This window comes from Rhinolophus ferrumequinum, chromosome 12, assembly GCF_004115265.2.
Source record: "Rhinolophus ferrumequinum isolate MPI-CBG mRhiFer1 chromosome 12, mRhiFer1_v1.p, whole genome shotgun sequence".
Classification (NCBI taxonomy): Eukaryota; Metazoa; Chordata; class Mammalia; order Chiroptera; family Rhinolophidae; genus Rhinolophus; species Rhinolophus ferrumequinum.
The window spans coordinates 36,961,201-36,977,811 of record NC_046295.1 but is presented as its reverse complement, the minus strand read 5'-3'; the positions used below and the strand labels follow the sequence as shown (position 1 = coordinate 36,977,811).

General features: G+C 43.1%; 1 long non-coding RNA gene across 1 annotated transcript in view; it reads right to left on the bottom strand.

Annotated features, from left to right (window-relative positions):
• LOC117031632 (uncharacterized) overlaps positions 1–15,694 on the bottom strand; it is a 29,642-nt gene extending 13,948 nt beyond the window's left edge. The window contains exons 1-2 of the long non-coding RNA XR_004424585.1: positions 15,608–15,694; positions 1,873–1,895 (exon numbers count right to left, since the gene is read on the bottom strand). This is a non-coding gene — a long non-coding RNA (uncharacterized LOC117031632). The remainder of the gene's footprint in view (positions 1–1,872; positions 1,896–15,607) is intronic.
• Between the last annotated feature and the right edge of the window lie 917 nt (positions 15,695–16,611).

The following is a 16,611-nucleotide window of genomic DNA, read 5'->3' as shown; positions in this document are numbered from 1 at the left end:
AATTGATTTTTAATCTTTCTTCATATCGAATAAATATGTTGAATGTCCCACTCTAAGCAAAAACTTATTTTTTCCACTGCTTCTGCCTGGTTTTAGACCCAGAGCCTGCTGCTTCAGGCCTACTCACTACATATTTTTCTGCTCCACTTCTGATCAACAAATGTTTATCTTGTCTTTGAGCATAGCTATGTCTGCTTTATTTTCCCATTTTATATTTTGTCTATTACTGGTATCATTGGAGCAAAGATGGTGAGTAGAGAGTATCACTTGCAATATGACTTTGACAGAATTCTCCAGCTATTTCTTGTACCAAGCATCAAAATGTAATTCTTTGTCTACATGGAAAAATTTAGCACTTGTGGAAGGGGTAAAGATGTTCCAAATTGAAATCTGTGTCTGTAGGGCTGCAACTTTCAACATTGGCCCACATGTTCTCCTTACGTTGAGTTGGTGATGGAGATAGTGATGACTCTGTTTAGCCTTGCCACTAATTATGTGCCTGACCAATAGAAGTGGCAGTGGCTTGTCACCATCACAGGGTTCAACCCAGGGTGACCCGCTGCTTAATGATCCCTTTGTCTGGCGATATCGTCCTCCCTTGAGGTTTCCAGTCAAAGGAAAAGTTTACATACTTTTGGTAAGTAAACACGTTTAAAATATTGAAACAAATCTCCACAGAGCAATTCACCCTTGAACTTAGAAGGATATGAATCCTAATTAGGACAAAGTGGTAATGTGGCTGTGATGGGAGCTACACTTAAAGCCATTAAATAAAGACTATAGTAAATAATATTGTGATAACTATATAGTGCCAGGTGGGTACTAGCCTTACCGAAGGGATAACTTCCTAAATTATATAAATGTCTAACCGTTATATGGTACACCTGAAACTAATATTGAAGGTCAACTGTAATTGAAAAAAATACTACTACTATACACCCAGCTTTCCGGCCATCGCCCTTAGGATAAAGGCCATCTGGGTATTCACAGCTCTTTGAGATGTGATCCCTGCCTTTCTTCCCAATCTTTGTCCACTTCTGTCTTCCCATGCTATACTTCTTTCAGTTCCTTATATGCAGCCTGATCTCTCACCTCAGGACTTTTGTAATTGGTATTACCTCTTCCTGGAATATCTCTCCACTCATTCCTTTCCCCTCTTTGCTTGCCAAACTCCTACTCATCTTAAGTCTCAGTCCTTCCCTAATGTTCTGACAAGGTGAGGGACCCCTACTATATTTTCTTTCTAGTATCCTTTAATTCTCTTGTCACGCACTAATCACAGTGTATTGCAATTGATTATTTCCCTCCCCTTTTAGACTGCAGGATTGGGTAGACAGGGGTCGTGGGTGTTCTGTTTACATTAAATCCCTACTTCCAAGCCCAACGCTGGTACATAAGAATGAATGAATGAATGAAAGAAGACTTCTTTTATGAGTAACTGTAGAAAATTACCTATGGGTTCCATGCTTTAACTCAGGAAATGGATTGTTAAGAAGGATATTTTAGAGAACTGTGCAGGCATGGGGGAGATATATCTGAGAGTGCCTTATCCCCAAGTGAACTCTTCTCAGTCCCTAAAGAAATGGTGCATTGGTTCTGGGTTCCTTGTGGGGTCCCTCTGCTTCCTGTCTATACCACCTGCCCACCTCCTTCAATGACATTGCCACACTCTGGCCCTTGCTATAATGTAACCACCCTACCCAAACCTCCAGGCCCTCGGAACACTTCCCCCATTCCCATACTGTCGCTGGGTTATTAGAGCCAATGTGAGGACTGGTGTCTCCATGCAGGAGCATGTCCAGGAGCCCTGCCCCTGGAAATCGACCTGTGGAGCCTAACAAAACCCCAGGTGCTGCTGAGTGTCTGACTTACCATTTTCTCCGTACCAACAAGATCTAGAAAGAAGAACAATAAATGATAATTTTAATAATAGACCAGATATACAAAAACAAAGAAATTATACTTGAATTTTATGACAACTAACATATTCCCCAGCCAGATCTGTTTCCTCCTTGAAGGGCGAGGTAGGGAGTCTACATATCAAAGCTCAGCGAGGGTTTCTAATCTAATTTTCTGAGTCGGGAGGCCAGAGAACCAGTTAGTGAGCTTCTCTGCTCTTGGCTTTGGATCCGTTAGGGACTGTCTAGAGGAGAGCAAATCTTAGGAACTTGCCTATCAGCACCGTGCTAGTTTATGGTTTCCCTGGCAACTCCATGCATTACTAAGTAATTTGAGTTGACGTAAACTTTGGGCAGAGCAATTTAGCAACACATAGCAGAACTGGCATTTTCCTTTTTGCTCTCAGCTCCACGCTCTGTTCTGCAGGACCATGTATAAAGTTTTCAGGGCCTGTGCAAAATAAAAATGCAAAACCCCTTGTTCAAAAAGTATTGAGCATTTCAAGAGCATGACAGCACAGGGCCCTTCTAAGGATGGAACCCTCTGTGGCTGCACAAATCAAATGGTCCATGAAGCATCCTTGCTGCTCTGTATCAGATGGAGCTATACCCTGCAAACTACTCTTCCAGACTTCTTTGCCATCTAGCTTCTGATTAGGTTCAGTCAGCATTGGTGGGGCAGGAAGGCCCTCTGCAAGGCAGGAAGAAGAAGGCATTTGTATCTTTCTCTGCTTCTGGATACATCTGCAGTACTACTGGAGCATCCTTTGGTGGTTCCAGCAGCTGCAGCAGTGGCTGACTGTGGTCCTAGCATTCTGCAGTGATTCTAGTGGTAGCATCAGTGGTTTCAAGAGCAAACACAGCTTCATTACTTTCAGCAGTGAGCACGTGCTGGGCCTTGGAATACCATCTCCTCCTGTTCACTCCTACAATTCTGGGGTTGGTAGTGGCTTCCTGCACTTACTAACCTAAGGGTTATCTCACCTTCTCCTATTTGCTCCTTTAGCCCTTCCAACAATAGTAATCTTTCCTTAAATTATGGCCCCTGATTGAAACAATTAACATGGTTTCTATTTTCCTAATAGGACACTGATTGACAAAGTAGCTAAATTCTTAAAATGATGTCTACCTGTAACCCAGTTATTCAACTTCGAAGGATTTATGCTAAGGATATAATCATGGAGTGGGAAAAGAGCTAACCAAAATGTTGTTTATTACAGTGTTGTCTGTAATATCAGGACAACAGAAATAACCTAATTCCTAAATAGCCAACAGTGCATCCATTAACAATAATGAGATAGGAAAGACAAATATTAATGGAACCGAATGTAGTATAAAATTCAGAAATAGACTCAAACATATATGGAAATTTAGTATATGGCTACAGTGGTATCTCAAATCAATACATAGCAATGTATAAAAAGAATAATCGTGACCAAGTGGAGTTTATTCCAGAAATGCAAGGTTGATTTCATGTTTAAAAATACATTAATATAATTCACCGCATTAACAGAATAAAGGCACACACTAAAACACATGACCATTTCCATAGATAGAGAAAAGGCACTTGTCAAAATGCACGATAAAAGCTCTCAACAAAGAATAGAAGGGTACTTCCTCAATCTGATAAAGGCCATCTTCAACATACAACTAACATCAGACTTAATGGTTATGGTTTCCTAGGTAACACCACACACTGCAGAGTAGTTCAAATTGGCATCAACTTTGTGGAGAGCAATTTGGCAATACATATCCAGCTGATAACTTACCTGTTTGCTCTCAGGGAAGATAAAGAACAAGGCAAAGATGCCCACTCCCCCTGCCTCAGCCAACATTTGACTTAGGGTTTCCAGGCGGGAATTCCCACCTGTCCCATACAGGAACTTTTTTTGCTTTCCTGTATCCGAATCCTGAGATATAACCTGTTTTCTGTTCTCCACGATGAATCGTTTCCACAAAGTGACAGCCGATACTATCAACCACCTGGGTTCAAGGAGCCGATTTTCCCGATTTCCCGACCAACTTTTCTAGGGATTCGGGAAAAGGAAAGCGGAAAAGAATTCCTGAGAACGGGCAGGAACTCCCGCCTGGGAACCCTAATTTTACTAGAGGTTTCAGCAAGTATGATGAGGTAAGAAAAAGAAAGGCATAAAGCTCAGAAGAAAAGAAAAAAACTCTTTATTCATAGTTGACATCATTGTATATATAAAAAAATAAAGTCAACACATGGGATTGAAACAACTGAATATCATTTGGAAAAAATTGGGCACACGTTTCACAAATGACACCAGACAAAAAATTTTAATAGATCAATAAAATCGTAAAGGCACAAGAGGAAGCCATGGGACAATTATCTTATAATATGAATGTGTAAGACCTTTCTAATTATGAAATAACATCTAGAAGTATAAAAACTGATAACTATAACAACAATAATAAACTTCTACATGGCAAAAACACAACAAAGTTAAAAGGCAAATGGCCAATTGGGAAAAATATCTGTGATTTATATCACAAACAAAGGGCTAATATCCTAATTTAGAAAGACTCTATAGGGAAAAAGCCTATAGTCTGAAAGAAAACGGGCAACGGCTATGGATAAAAAGGAAATATAAGCTCTCCAATATTATGAAAAGACTGGCAAACCTCACCTAAAGAGAGAGTCAAAATTAAAAGCACCCTGAATATCATTTTTATGAATCAAATTGGCAAAAATCAAACACATTTCAACCTACTCATTGATGAGGATGTGGAGAAACAGGCACTTTTATACATTACTTGTAGAAGTGTATGAACTGGTACACACTCTGGGGAAAGTGATTTGACATCTATCAAAATTACAAAACATTACATGTCAAGAACTTTATCCTACTAGTGTAGTGCCCCAATGTGAAAGAAGATTATTTATGGTAGTATTTTTTGAAATTCCAAAAGGCCCAAAGTAACCTAAATGCTGAGTAGCAGGGGACTTGTTAAATAAATTAAGGTACATTGATATCAGAATTCTATGGCAGCCCTTAAATGTGAGAAGACTATATATATTGATCTGTTGTGACCTTCAAGATATTAAGTTAATAAAGTAAGGTGCAGAATGCTATTACATTAACCATTTGTGTGAAAATGTGGGCAAGATATATTTATTTGTTTTGACATACATAAAAAATACCTCAGGAAGAATTTATTAAAAATAAAGATAAAATTTAATTGCTTCTGGAAAGGGTAACTCGACAGCTGAAGAACAGGGTTATGAAGGAGATTTTTCATTACATATCTTTTTCTATTTTTTGAATTGAACCATGTGAATGTTTACTTATTCAAAAGATAAATTAGTTTTTAAATAATTTAAATTAAAAAATGTAAAATAATGTGGAATATATACATTAAAAAATGTCAGCAGAAAAAGATTTAAAAAATACACACAGCCTGATCTCAGTTTTATTTTTTTACATGTATAGATATGCATAAAAAGGACAAAACCAGTATGTACTGAAATACGGTTTTGCTTTCTGTGGTTTCAGTTATCCTTGGTCAACCATGGTAAAAAAATATATATATTATATGGAAAATTCCAGACATAAATAATTCAGAAGTTTTAAATTGAGCGCTATTTCTGAGTAGTGATGAAATCTTGTGCGTCCCGCTCCTTCCCGCCCAGGATGTGTGCTCTCCGTCTCCACGCTGTACACACTCCAGGACCATTGGTCTCTTAGTAGCCACCTTCTTGGTTAGCACTTTGACTGTGGAAGTATCACAGTGCTTGTGTTCAAATAACCCTTGTTTTACTTAATAATGGCCCCAAAGCGCAAGAGTGCTGTGGTGATGCTGGCAATTCAGATTATGCCAACCGAAGTGCTTCCTTTAAGTGAAAAGGTGAAACTTCTCGACTTAACCATCTCACATCATCACAAGAAGGGTGAGTATGTATAGTAAGATATTTTGAGAGAGAGAGAGAGAGAGAGAGAGAGAGAGAGAGAGAGAGAGAGAGAGAGGGAGAGAGAGAGAGAAGACATTCACAGAACTTTTATTAGAGTATATTGTTATAATTGTTCTATTTATTAGTTATTGGTGTTAATCTCTTACTGTGCTTAATTTATAAATTAAACTTCATCCTAGATATGTATGTGTAGGTATAGGAAAAAACATAATATATATAGGGTTTGGTACTATGTGCAGTTTCAGACACTCACTGGGGGTCTTGGAACATATCCCCAAAGGAAAACGGCGGGAGGGGAGCTACGATATTAACGATGGGCACCTCAGGGTTTGTGGGATATGATTGAGTTTTCTTTTTCTTTTTGTTTATCTGTATTTTTAAACTCTTCTACAATGAAAATATACTCCTTTTGTAACACGAAATAAGTAACAGTTATTTAAAAAGTGCCACTAATGCAGTGTCCCATCTCAGCTAGGCAGCTGTTTCCATTTAATGATCCTATTACAGACATACCTCATTTTATGGCGCTTTTCTTCATTGCACTTACAGATGTTGCATTTTTTTTTTTAAATTAAAGGCAAGACCTTCCACCGGCAAAAAAGATTATGACTCGTTTCATTGCAGTGGTCTGGAACTGGACCTGCAATATTTCGGAGGTACGCCTGTACTCACATTGAGTCAACTCACTAATCCAATAGACAGAACCTGCCATGTGCCAGGCATAGTGCAGGGAGATTTAAATAAGGTGCCTTATTCCAATGACAGGCATTCCAAAGCCCCGCCACTCTCCCCATGGCCTGTCACATTCCCCATCGTCTCCCTTGTATAGACTACCTGATTCTACTTCACCAGAAGACAGATGCCATCAGGTGTGAACTCCCCAAGGCTTTCCTCTTGCGACTTGCAAAGTTCTCCACATTTTCAGCCAGGCTCACATCCCTCTTTCTTCCTCGAAGGGTAGGCACGGCTTTCTTTTTCTTCCTGCATTCTTGACACTCTATTTCCTTCTGTACTTTGTTTTATCAATGATCTCTTCTTTCATATATTTTTAATTCCTTACCAACCACTAGCTCCTTCTCCTCAATTGAAATATATCCAAGTATTTGCAATGTAGGGAAAAAAGTTCTCATCACCTTTTCCTCCCTCGATATAACCCTTCATCTGCTTTTCCCCTTCATCTCACAACTTCTTGAAAAAACATGCCATAATCTGGTGATATGTGTTTCCCTGTGGTTCAAACCTCAGCTTATTTGAGTTTGATTAATGTCACCGTAAAATAGTGAAACTTTTCTTGCTAAATGTGTCCGTTAGGATTGCTTTTGGTTACAACAGAACATCCAACTGGCAAAGGCTTACACACACACAGTATCATTTCTCCTCACAAACAAGCCCAGAAGTAGGTCACTGCTATCAATTCAGCATTTAACCAATGGCAGGGCTCTGGGTTGGTGTCTCAGAAATCCTCTTGGGCGTCTCATGGTCATAACAGATCGAAATATCATAGCCTCACATGACTGTCTGAGGAAAGCTGCAGGGCTCTTGGACTGATTTTCCCCGCACGTGCCTGCCTCTCCGCATGGAGGGAAAGCTTTAGGAAATGCCCCCTCAGCAAACTCCCCCTTTCACCCCATTGGTCAGAACTGAATCACATGCCCATCTCCAGGGCAGAGATAGGCCTGCTTCTCCTGAGATTCAAGGAATCTCTGCCAGAACGGGAAGGGGGGTGACTTTTGTGTAGAAAATAAAGTGTCCGACCCTCGAAACTCCCCAATCACCTCTTAGTGTTAAAATCCAGTCCTCACCCTACTTGACCGCTGTGGACTACTCCCTTTCTCCTGATCCTCTCTTCCTCTAGCTCTTGGGACACACTTTTTCTCCTGTCCCCCTTGACTTCTACTTGACTCTTCTACACGTGCATGATCGTTGTCTCTTTGATATTTGCTCCCTGGGCAATCTCATCCACTACCATAATGCCAATCTCAAGCTAGAGAACCGACTTCTCTAAAACTCAAGCCTTTACTTAGACCCAGTCCTATCTTTCCAAATGCCTACTGCCCATCGCTAGCTAAATAGATGTTAGGCTGTTTATGTTGCAAATACCACAACCAAACTGGCATGATACGATAGAATACTTACTGGTTCATGTAACATGGAAATTACAGGTTGTGTGACTTTCGAGTCAGTTTAATTCATCAATGCATTATCACCAAGGGCACAATTCTTTTCCAACTCTCGTCTCTGACTTCTGTCTGTCCAACTCACCCTAAGACTGACTTCCCTCAGGGTGACAGAGGCCTGTAAATCCTCCAGATTCTACAATCATATAAAACTACCTCATCCAAAAGGAGACAAAAGGAGCTTCTTTTCTAGAAGCCCCCAGGAAAGGCTCCTTGACCCAAGTTGGGTCGTGTACCCATTCTTAAAGTACCAGAAAATTAAATTGTTTTTGATAAGCCTAGTCCTGAAGCAAAATACCGAAGTTCTATATCCTGAGACACATTCAGATTCCCCCGAAACACTTGTGCTGCTCAAGGAGGCATGGGTACCCAAACAGAAATCGAAGCCAGCTCCCAAGACAAAGGAGAATTGATAACGGGGCAGCAACTACAGTGCCCCCCAATGTCCCTCGGACTCACCAAACTCAAAATATCAAACCATGTTAATGACTTCAGTCCCTGCACTCATCCCAAATTTGCTCCTCCCGTTTTTGTGGTTTTGTTTTTTGCTGTATTAGTTAACGGCACCCGCAACCTCCATGTTCATTAAGCTGAGGCTTGACTCTGGATTCCTCCCGACACTCGCTCAGTTACGAAGCCCTACTAATGCTGCTTTCCAACCAAGTTTCCCATTATTCCCTCATCCCCAGGCCTTCTGCCGTAGGCTTTGTTCAGGCCCTCATCATCTTTTATGAGGATTTCTGTAACCCCTTCCCGATTAGTTTCTTACCTTCAGGTTCTCTCTGCCTCAGTTCATCTTCCCTATGTTACCCAACAGTGATCTTTCTGTATGATCTGACCCTTCTTGACAGATTCATAGTTCCTGTCACTCTCAGAGGGAAAAACCACATGACGGTTGGTGCCCTAAACTCATTCTGCACCATCTTGCTGTCACACCTGTGCTCAGACTGTTTGCCATGTGCGGGATGCCTTCTGCTTCTCGTCTTTTAATCCCCCTTCACAATCCAGTTCAAATATAACTTCTATCATGAAACCTTTATTTCTCTACCCCCAAGGAGAACTATTTACTAATGCCCTAGAATCCCCCTTTTTTGTTTGCACATATGACACTGTGTTGTAATTATTTGGACATATGTCTTCTTCCATCATATTGTGAATTCTTTGTGAAGTTATAGCATAGTAGTCATTAATTTGCTGTACATCAAATATATCTACTAAGAGTTAATATTATATCACTTCACATAAAATTTAGAAAACTTGTAACGGTATGGGTCCACTTAACCTCCCCTTATCTTTTATGTACTACATAATTATCATATGCAGTATATGTACATTACTATAAGCTGCATAAGACAATGTTATAATTTTTGCCTTAAACAGTTAATATATGTTTTAAAGAAATTTTTTGTCTGTTGTATTTACCCACATACGTACCATTTCTGATTCTCTTTATTCCTTCCTAAAGATCTGAGTCTCTATCAAGTTTCATTTTCCTTCATCCTGAAAAATTTCCATTAGTATTTCTTGTAGTGCAGACCTGCTGGTGGCAAATTCTCTTGATTTTCTTCTATCTGAAATTATTTTTATTTTGCTTTCATTCCTGAAGGATATTTTCACTAGATATAGAAATCTGGTTTGACAGGAGGTTTTTCTTTCAGTACTTTAAAGATGGCATCCATTGTTTTCCAGTCTCTATTGTTTCTGATGAGAAGTCAATGGTATTCAAATCTATAGTCCTCTCGAGGATACAGTTTGGCTTTTTTTCTGTCAGCTTTTACATTTTTCTCTTTGTCTTTAGTTTTCAGGAGTTTGACTATGACGGGCGAAGGTGTGGTTTTCTTTGTATTAATCCTGCTTAGTATTCACTGAACTTTTTGAATCTGTTAATTTATTCTCAATATTATTTCTTCAAATACATTGTCTGCCCCATTCTCTCTTCTCCTGGGACTCCAATTACACATGTGTTAGATATTCCGATGCTGTCCCACGGATCCTTGCAGCTTTTTTTTTTTGGTTAATATTTTTTCTTGCTGCTCTTCTCTTGGGTAATTTCTATTGCTATCTCTAAGCTCACTGACTCCTTTTTCATTTCCATCTGCTTGTTAAGCCTATCCAATGAATACTTTATTTCAGATGTTTTTAAATTCTATAGCTTTTCATTTGATTTTTTAATTTTTTTAGTGAGATTTCCTATCCACTCAGGAGCATAATTATAATAGCTGCTTTAAAATCTGTATCTGCAATATTGAACACCTGAGTCATGTAGGGGTTGACTGTCTTTTCTAATGTGAATGGGCCATATTTTTCTGTTTCTTCATATGTCAACTAAGTTTGGATATATCCTCGATATTGTGAATAGGTTGCAGAGATTGTGGGTTCTGTTATATTCCTCCAAAGATCATTGATTATTTAAAGTGGATAGTTAACTTGGCTGAACCTCAAACTGCAAAACTCCATTTCCTATACAGCGAGTAGCTGCTCAAATTTCAGTTCACTTGTGTAGATTTACCTGGACTGCTTGGAGTCTGCCACCACATGCATGCATGATTCAGTGATCAACCAGAGCTTGGGCAGAGTTCATACCCAGAATTTAGGGTCCCATCTCTCTAGCTCTACCTTCTCTGGAATTTATTCCTGTATTTTCCAGCACTTGTGGGTACCCTAAAACTTATCCTCTGGCTATTTAAGCCAATAAGACTATTGGCTTTCTATCAGTGTTTTAACTATTTTAAATGGTACAAATGAGGACCTATGCTCAGGCTAAAAGCCATAATAAACAAGAAGTTCTCCTCACATCATTCTCGTCTTCCAAATGCCAACTCCTTTCCACTATCTGCCTGCTTTTGTTTACTCTCCAGGAGCCTCAAGTAATTGTTTTTTATGTTATCCAGAGTTTATAGTTGTTTTCTATAAAAGGGTTTGTTCAACAAAAGCTTACCAGTGATACTAGACATGGACTAGTATCCATAGAACAAATATTTCTAGCTCTCTGCCTTCAGGGCACATGGAAGGATTGTGCTTTCTGTTCCTTTTATGGATGGGATGGTGACATAGGAGATGTAAGTAGAAATTATGACTTGAATGTTCCAAATGAGGACTATTACCTCAACCTGGGTCCTGAATTAACAGACACTCCAGCCAATCCTTGTTTAAAATGAAGTCAACAAGAAACTAATCTACTGCACCAAGCTGCCTCCGTTATACAAATACGATCAACACTTTCATAAGTAGCCAAAATACTCTGGTGCAAGCCAAAGACATGGTCATGTCCTTGCCAATCGCCCTCACCCTTTCTTTAGCACTAGCATCTGCAGTAGGAGAAAGAGCCTCTGTGACCCACCCTGTTCCCACACACATACTTAAGTGACATCTGGAGATGTTGCAGTGTGCTTCTCCACAGCTGACTGCAGCCTCAGCAGACAAAAATCACTTTTGGCCTTACAGCTTACTCATATATACAAGGGCACAATACTGGAGTCCTTAAGACCATGAGCTCTGGATTCAGAGTCCTGAGTTCAAATCTTAGCTTTGCCATCACGTGAGCTTCGATTTCTCATTTACCCTCTCCATACCTTAATTTCCTCATCTATAAACCAATGCCAGCAGCTAGTCTACCCTTCAAAGCAATTTTGGAACTCTTTTTCTGGGATGGGCCACCAGAGCCGTTGTCATATTACCCTTGATGTCTTGAATGTCATCAAAATGTCTTCCTTTCAATATTTCCTTTATCTTTGGGTAAAGAAAGGAGTCATTGGGGGCCAGATCAGAATAGGGAGGGTGTTCCAATAGTTATTTGTTTACTGGCTAAACCCTCCCTCACAGACAGTGTCGTGAGAGCTGGTGCATTGTCATGATGCAAGAGCCATGAATTGTTGGCAAAAAGTTCAGGTCGTCTAATTTTCTCACACAGCCTTTTCAGCACTTCCAAGTAGTAAACTTGGTTAACTGTTTGTCCAGTTGGTACAAATTCATAACGAATAATCCCTCTGATATCAAAAAAGGTTAGCAGCATCGTTGCAACAAGTTTGCGAACTTAATTGCCATACCTCGTACATCAGCAAACAGAACAGTTTGTATTTAGTAGGTGACAATGAACAATAAATATCTTTTATAAGCAAATTATGTAACATGCCAGAATATGATAGTGCCGTGGAAAAATAAAATGTAGAAAAGGAGCAACTGCAGGAGTTGCAACTACAAATAGGACTCCAGGGCAGATCTCTCTTAGAAGGGGACATCTGAACAAAGACTTGAAGACAGTGAAGGAATGAGCCATGCAGAGGTCTTGGAGAATAGAGGTCCAGGTAGGAGGAAGAGCCATTGCAAATGCTTTAAGGTGGGCAGGGTGGAGAGAAAAATGGGGGGCAAATCAGAGAGAAAGTCAGAAAGTCACCTTTGAAGCAGATGGTCTGAACCCTGTCCCCTGTGTGAGGACTTTAGCAGTTACTCCGAGTGATATGGGAGTCACTGCAGAGTTTTGAGCAGAGGAATGATCCGACCTGACACGTACTTTAAGAAGAGCATTCCAGCAGTTGTGTTGAGGAAAGAAGCCAGAGCAAGGGTGGAAGCAGGGAGACCAGCTAGAAAGCAGTTATCAATGCAAGAGATGAAGATGGAAGCAGCCAAGGTGACGAGAAGTGCCAGATACTGGATAGACTTGGGAAATACAGCTAACAGGAGTTCCTGGTGAATTAGCTGTGGAGTATAAAGCGCAAAATCAAGGATAACAGCTTGGTTTATGGCCTGAGCAACCAGAAGCACAAGAATGTCTTTATCTCAGCGGGGGAAGGCTTTGAATAAAGCCATTTGGGGTGGGCGTGGGGGGGTAATCAGTTCAATTTTATTATGTTAAGTTTGAGATGCCTGTTAGATATTCAACTGGAGACGATGAATACTTGTAGATGGTTGGATAGTTAAGTCTGGAGTTTAAGAGAGAAGTCCGGATTGAAGATAAAAATTTGGGAGTCATTGGCATACAGAAAGCATTAGAGCCTTGAGGCAGGATTAAGTCACCAAGTGAGTACAGATGTAGAAAAGGGCCAAGAACAGGGCCCTGGGGCACCCCAACTTTTAGAGAGCCAGGAGATGAACCAAAACCGACAATGGAGACTAAAAAGGAATTAAACTCTCTTCCTTGAAACAATTCTTCTCTTCGCTTCTAGGACAAAATATTCTCCTGTTTTCCTCTTACTTTACTGCCTACTCCTTCTTAGTCTTCTTTGTTTTGAGGTGGATGAAGTAAAATAGGTATCTAATAGATTTGGCAGCATAGAGGTCGTCTGTGACCTTGACAAGAATGGTTCTGATGGAGCGATTCGGGTGAAAGTCTGATTGGTGTGAGATCAAGAGAGAATAGGAGGTGTGGACATACAGGCAGTGAGTACAGGCAATTCTGTGATGTTTGCAGCCAAAAAAAAAAAAAAGCTGGTGGAATAATAGTATTGGAGAGGAATATGGGACGAAGAGAGTATACATATACATACCTATGAGTATACATGAAGATAGGAGGGAGTTCACCATGTTTTTGTGCTAATGTTAATTACTTAGGAAAGAGAGACAATTGATGAGCAGGAAATGGGGGGGTAATTTCAGGAGCAGTCATTAAAGAGTCAAGAGGAGAAGGGACTATGGTGCCAGGTGGAGGGGTTTGCCTCAGAAAGGAGCAGGGACACTACATCAAAGTAGCGGGAAGGAAGGCAGAGTCCAGGCCGAGAGGCAGGTAGGATGGAAGCTGTGGTGATGGAAAGACTACGCAGTTCTTGTCAAATTGCTTTCATTTTCTCAGTGAAATAAGCAGCAAGGTTTGCAGCTCAGGGTGGAGAAGGAGAGGGGTGTTGGATGTTTGAGGATAGAAGGTGCAATGTAATGATATCAGAGTGTGGAAAGTGAAAAGACGAGGGAAATGCAGAAGGGCAGAGTTGAGAGCCCACTTGAGATTTATAATCATACATTGAGTTGCAACAGTTAGCACTGTTGTTTTTGTCCAGCGTGTTAAGGCTGGACAGAATCAGGGTTTTTACCAGGTAGTAGGATCTTCTGGGAATGACAGGCTGTACATCAGAGCCTAGAAAAGATAGCAACAACTGGGGCTGTATAGTCTGATGGCAGGTATTGCTGAGCAGCTGGGGCTGGGGGATTAGAGGGGACGGGGAGCAGTTTCAGATGGGAGGGGGGCGGGGAGAAATAGCCTTACTGGGGTAACAATTCTCCTGCCCTGAGTGGACCTTTGTTATGAATCTCACTCTCTGGTACCTCACTCAATAAGCTTCCTTCCCTCTGTTGGCAGCTGAGAGACCACGCAGAATGAGGGATTCATTCAGGGTCCCTGGGGTCAGTAGGAAACCAGGGAACAGTGGGGACTTTTCATTCCCCCTTCTCTGCTACCAAAAGACCTAGGCAGTGCTTTAGATATTTAAAAAAGAACATTTAAAATGCCCTTGTTTATTTCTGCTTCTGTGCAACATTTGTGCTGCCCAAGAACAGAGAGCTGGTAACCATGGGAGAGAGGCAGTGGTAGGGGAGAGGTGGCTTTTAAATGGGGTGAACTTCAGAGAGAAGACACCCAGAGCTCAACCCTCCTGGCCTCCTCAGAGTTCTTTGTTCATTCAGGTTACTTAGGGAGAGAGGTTGTATTCTTCCCTTCTGGGAAGCCAGCTTTGAAAGGGAAAGCTTGTGCCAGACTCCATAAGGAGAGGGTGTGTCTGTTCCTGGGAGCAGGTTTCTGAGCTGTGCCTAAAAATCTTGGTCAGCAGGGAACTTTGGGCACCCTGTCATGAGCAGGACAGCCTGCGACAGCAAATAAGCCAGCCCTGCAGCATCCTGGATCCCGAGTTCTTACACAGTGTCCCCTCTCTCACTACCCCTCCCTGGACAGGTGGTCACTCATGGAGGTGGCCCAGAGCCCTGGCCAAGTCAGCCAGGAAGGGCCCCCACAGGATGGTATCTGGTGCCAAGGTGGGAGAAGAGGGAGAAAAGCCATCACCTCTTCCACATTCCTGGATGGGGAGCCCCAAGATCCCTTCTTTCCAGGACTGAAAGAAGTGCCCCAAGTGAACACTGGGCAACGCGGGCCGGGCAGGGCAAACCCGGGCCACAGTTCGGGTCCAGGGAATTCTCATGACCGCAGTGTTTTGCTGCAGGTTTCCCAGTTGCTCCGAGAGGGAGGCAGCGTGGGGGGTGGTGGGGGCGAGAAGGAGGGAGGGGGGAAGGAGGAGGGAAGTAAACAGGAGACCAAAGAGAGCGCCAGTTCCCTGCGTTCAGAGAACACCAGCCGCCTCCGGTCCCCGGTGGGTGGCTGTATGTGTGGAAATGAAACTGGGAGGGGAAGGGAGAGAGGGAAGAGTAAGCACGCACTTCTAGGCTGTTCTCCACCCACCGCGCCTTTCTCGACCCTCCAGCCTACTCTCTTCTGGGGTGAGGGGGTGGGAGGGAGACGGCTCACGAAGCGCGCACCCCCATGTACGCATAGCTGGTTTAGCTGTCGGTGAATCAGACACTGTCTCAGCAGCATGTCACCTGCGCTCCTGAGGGGAACGGGGGGGTGAGGGTTTGGGACTTTGGAGGGGGAAGGTTGGGTAAGCGGCAAAACCGGTACTGACCTGAGCGTGGTTGACGTCTGGCGCTGGAAAGAGGGGGTGTCTACCTACGAACATCAACACATTATCTCGACACCGTACCCAGGACACAGGGGTAGCGGGGTGTGGGACGAGGGCATGGGGGCACAACTTAAGGGAAAATTGGAAGAAGGGGAGGGGACAGGTGGGTGGGAGTGTACGGCGGCGGGAAACGACGGGGTGCAGGGCTGGCGGGGTCCTTGGGGCAGGCCGCTGCCCGCCGCTTGCCCGCGCGGGGTTATGCGAGGTAACCGTGAGACGGGAGGAGGCGGGAGGCGGCGGGGGCCGCGGGCCGGGGTGTCTGGCGCTCGTTGGACAAAGAGATGATGAAACGTGAGCGCTATATTTACCAAAGGGGTGGAGACCGAGCGGGGTGGGGGGCGGGTAAAAAGGACAAACTGTTCCACAACAACCACAGGAAACACAGCCCATCTGACTCACCGGGAGGGCCGCGCCGACCCCCTCGCAGGCTTAGCCGAGAGGCAGGCGCGGGACTGGAGGGCGCGGGTGCCCTCCGTACGGACCAAACGTGGGCGATACGGTTGGGGGATGAGTTGATTATAAATAATAATAAAAAAACACCTTAGCTCCAAGGGTTGCGTGTGTGTGTTGTGTGGCTTTTGTGGGGTGGAGGAGAGCGCGGAAATGACAGGAATGTTTCCTAACCTCGTGGCCCGACCATCGCGGGAGAGATTTGCCTGCAAACTCAGCGAGCACCATTCCTGCAAAGTCATGTCCTCCCGCACTGCCCTGCCAGCGCGGCCGCCCCGCCCGCGGACAGCAGTACCCGCCTCCCCCGCTCTCCCCCCGCCACCGCCCCAGTCCGGCTCGCGGCGCTCAGAGTTGGGGTGCGATGCCGGCTATGTTTAGAAGCTGATGTCATCCCGACACCCTACTCCGCAGTGTTCCCTGGGGGGACCGCAGGGCAGGTTTTCCTCTTCCTCGCGGTCTTGGGGGATGGAGAAGGTGCCTCCCTCCCCATCCTACCC